We start from the raw sequence: 4,719 nt of genomic DNA, 5'->3' as shown, positions 1-4,719 counted from the left end.
GATGAGCTAATTTGAGTTTGTTTAGTTGACTCTGAGTAGTTTGCAGGAGCATTGCAGCATTTGCAGCACAACTATTAAAAGCCAACATTAATGGAGCCTCAATACTACAATTCACCATGGCAACAAGTGACAGAAAAGTGGTTCTCATACTCTAGCCCTCTGAAACTATACATCCCCATGTAGATGTACAGCAAGTATAAAAACTACTGCTCGTGTGAGCACGTTAGTTTGAATGTAGTCTTGTTATCACAATTATAAGATCACAGATGAAATCGGGTAAATTGGTATTGAACCTCAAATTTGTTCCCATTTTGGAGCAATCCAGTAAGTGAAAACCTGCTCCTCACCAATTTAGGTCCACAGACTTGGTAACCATAGTAACTTACCCCAAGCTTAAATTACCTCACTTTCTGGAACAGGCTTGAGTTACACTTTTCCCAGACGGAAAACTCAGACTTTCCCTGACAGGAAGAAGGTTAACACACTCAGTGTTTGCACAAAATCAGCTTTCTGAAACAGGCCTTGGAGCAGGGCAGGGGATGTGAAAAGTTACACCTAACAAAAACACAACGTGGATTTCAAACTAGCAAACAAACTCAAGAGTCTCGTTCCTGAGGGGCTCAGTCCCTTGAGCGGCTAGTGGCCCTGTGAGCTTAGCAAAACGAGGTCCATCCACTCATTCTTTCACATTTTGTTTCTTTTGATTCTTCCTCTGTTTTTGTCCCTGTGGCTGTCTTTACTTGCAGGTGGAGCTTTAGACAGCGAATCACAAGAAGTACAGCTAAGAATTTGGAAGATCAGATTTACTATGCCACCAAGAAAAGTTGTTTGGTTGTCAGTCAAGAAAGAGACTTTAAACGCTCGCTCGAGAACTTACACTAGTTTTGAGCTGTGATCATTGATTGTTTTCTTTATTCGTTCATCTTTTTGTCAGTGAAATTAGTCAAATATTGAAACCAGGCATAACGATTCCCTCGGTTATCTCGGTAAGTCAAAGAAAACAGAAAACAATTCTGTATAACTGAAAAGTTTAAACCAGGAAATGTTCTGTGTTTTTGCACAAAAGTTACGATAACATTTTTGAATATAGGCCCAGATATTTTATATTGGATCCCAAACGGTTGCAACTTTACAAGGATTTGTGTCATTGATTTGCTGCGCTTTACCTGCTCGCTTTGCCCCCTAAAACATTGTGATGTGTCTTTTCCACCACTTGTTTTAATCAGACATGCACAGTATTTTTGCCCCTCCCCATCTCACCTCCTGAAGATAAACCAAAGTCCTCCCTCACACTTCTCCTTGTCAGCAATCCTGCTCGTGTTCCCTTTATCTATTTGCACTAATCCATTCCTCGATTATTACTAACGTTTTTTATTTCCTTTTTTTTTTTTCTAGCAACTTTGAACACAGTGTGTTTTGTTTAAGTGTGAGAATGTGTGATTGGTAGAGACAGAAACAAAAAGGATGTAATGGCTGCTTTTGTCAGTGCAAACTTTTCTTATAGTCTTTATTATTTGAGGAGTCGCAAGCCGGTTTGTCATGTGACCTGATGCACAACCTGAGAGTCATTCCATCCATTTGATCTCTGAATCAGCTCTGACATACCTATATAAATATACAGTATATATGTGTATGTATCCACACTGTCAATGTGAGGAGAGTTGAGAGAAGGCCTCTGACGTAGCAGCGTGTAGGCGTGTATTTGGACTGAAGGTGGGCTGGGTTGGTGTTTGATATGTAATTATGAGTTGCGGTTATCAACCAAACTCATTCATTGCCTTTTAACCTGCAAGTGTTGTACTGTCATGTACAAAACGAGTCGTGTCGGAGTGTGTGTGTGTGTATGTGTGTACCTTTTTTAAAAACATAAAGAGTACCGGATTGCTTTCCTACACCGCCAAACGCCATGTTCTATAAAACGAGATTTGAAACAAAGTTTCCCCCTCTATAAAGCCATCTTGAACTTTTTCTCGATCTGGGCAGCGTGACTCATTCAACCCTAAACAAAACCCAACCCTGATGGTTGGGTTTTTTTCATTTCTATTAGCGCCCAGATTCTTCTAAGAGGTAATATATATATATATTCTCCTACTTTACAATTTATCCTTATTAAGAATATTTTATTATGTCTGTTTCCTAAGATGGCATATGCGATATATTTTTAGACGTACTATTTTTGGAAAATGAACTTAACAAATTCAGACAAAGATATGCATAATTTTTTCTTTTATTTCAAATTAGTTTTCAAAGCACCACAGCGATAATTGAGATTTGACCAAATGACAGAAAGAGGAGAGTGAAGGGACTCCATGCCGTCATGGCCTGTCAGGTCGTAGAGAGCAGGCAGGGAGAGACTCCCTTCAGGTGATTTCTATTGAAGTGTACATATCTGAACCCAGGAAGCACCGGGCACTCTTTAAACAAGCAGACAGCCAATGCACAGTGTAGTATTTTTGCAAGATCTGTAATAATCATATTTAAAGTAAGAAATATTTAAATGGAGTAAACATTAAAATATATCAAGAATTCAATTTAACTTATTTGGAATTACTGTCTAATTGATGAACTATATCCTGTCTGTTTGTGCGCCAGGATAGAAATGCTCTGTTTATTTGTAACTTATAAGTTGAAAAATTAAATAATTACGTGACAGAGATGTTAATGTTTAGTTTTTCTGTTTGTTGTCAGGGGTTGGAGAGCAGACCAAAGCACACACTGACAAACAGGAGGGCAGAAGTGGCTTCCAGATCTGATCTGATTTCACTTGTTTAAAATCCGACCTGAGATCTATGGAAAGAAACCACTTCCAGCCCTCTTGTCTAACCTCTCTGACCTTAAGTGTAATGTTTGGGAGAATGTCGTGGCAACGTGGTCACCGGAGCTGTTATTGATTCATCAGATTAGGGGATAGACAAAAAGAACACCTGAGACGGGACAGGACGTCCTCTGGACTCCAGGGAGAAGATCCCCTTAGGATGATCACAGATCAGTATCACTTCTCTGAATTTAGTGCAACATTACGAAGGGTTCCCAGTAAGTGTCAGAAATAAGGGACTGTTTGGAAATAACTATACATGCAATGAGATATATTTTTCTTTTATTTATATTTGTTGGCCCTTTATCTTGTATTTATAGGACAGTTGATGGGAGACAGGAAATGTGGATAGGACAGAGTTTGGCAGACATGCACCTAAGGGCTGATACCGAGAGTTGAACCTGTGGCCGACGTGTAGGAGAGTCTCTGAACATCTGGAACCTGCTACTCCAAATGAGCTAAATCAGTTCCTCTGCAATGAGGAAAGTTGTGGGATGAGTTATGTATTTTTAATCTGTAGTTTTGGGGAGTGGGGACGGGGTTATATTTTGTAAAGATTGCAAAGAAGGGAGTTTAAGCACTTTTGTTCCCAAATGTAAATTGTTTTTTTTAATTTAAATCTGAATTTTTCTTTTAAATAAACCCTTTTGAATTACAACACAGCTCACTGACTAGGCATCTATCAAAAGAGCAGGTTTCTATTTTAAAAGAAAAGACAGAATTGTAGTAAGGTTCTTCCACATTTCCATTATGTTTGTTCATGTCTGTTGTTTTAAATATTGATGGGAAGTCAACTCTGTGTAAGTTATGTTCTTTTTTGCAGGGTAAATTGGAATAAGTCCCCTTTCTCCAAGAACAGTTTTCATACAGTCCCTTATTTCAGTGATCAACACTTTCAGGTTTACTGGACGACTAAGAGAAATTTCGATGTAATAAATGTGTACTTTGCTGAGAATATTCTCCCACCATCTGGATCTTATGCCCTCCGTTGCCTTCTCCCAGATATGCATTGACAATATTTGTCCCCTAGAGGGCAGAAATCCTACTTTTGCAGAACAGCGTTATGGCGACCTTTCTTAACAGCTTCCTCTCCTTGTCCTATGTCCTTGCATCCTTTGTTGCTGGTGCAAGAGTTTCCTAAAGACCAGAGATGAGGAGGAAAGCTAAATAAGAAAGTATCAGTGAGTCATCCTCCCAGCTGCTGGCCCGCCCTGCAACAAAAAGCATGGACCAGATTGTATGTTATTTATGTAACTTCATTTACCAGCAGCTTTGCATGGACACAGTTTGAACCTTTGTTACCATGGCAACAAGGCCAGGCCAGCAGGCTGAAGAGGTCAGGTTTTGTTTATGTAGGAGTCAAACAGTTAGAGACCTTTACTGATGCCTCACACAAGGTGTGTTCACAAACCCATGAGATTCTGCTTTTTATGTGGTATGATGCTTATTGTTGACATATATTTTATATATTTGGAAGAGAAGGGCGGTATATACAGTGAAAAGTCTTGATATTTTTTGGAGTAGAGAAGCAACGTGTGTATCAGATTATCGTCACTTTGTCATGCTCTCTGAAAATCTGTTGGAATTTTTGAAAGAATTATATAACAACCCTACTGATTTAATGTTACATTGGAAGAATATTTATAAATTTTAAGTCCTTTGTGAAATGTCTGTGTGTCTCTTTATTCATCTGATATATTCAAATATATCTTCAACAGTTTTTATGTGTAATTGTTTGCAAAAGGAGGCTGTTTCTTACAGGCGATTAATATAAAGGCTCCAAGTTAGGGGCAGCTGTATTGCCATGTAGTCTCCACGGGAGGGCGGCAGAGATTTAACCCGACCAGGTCAGGGTCAAACATCTGACCTTTTCATTTAGGTAGTAACGGCCCACAGTGCATGCT

The sequence above is a fragment of the Symphodus melops genome, assembly GCF_947650265.1.
Source record: "Symphodus melops genome assembly, chromosome: 1".
NCBI lineage: Eukaryota > Metazoa > Chordata > Actinopteri > Labriformes > Labridae > Symphodus > Symphodus melops.
Note: the sequence above shows the minus strand (reverse complement) of the source record.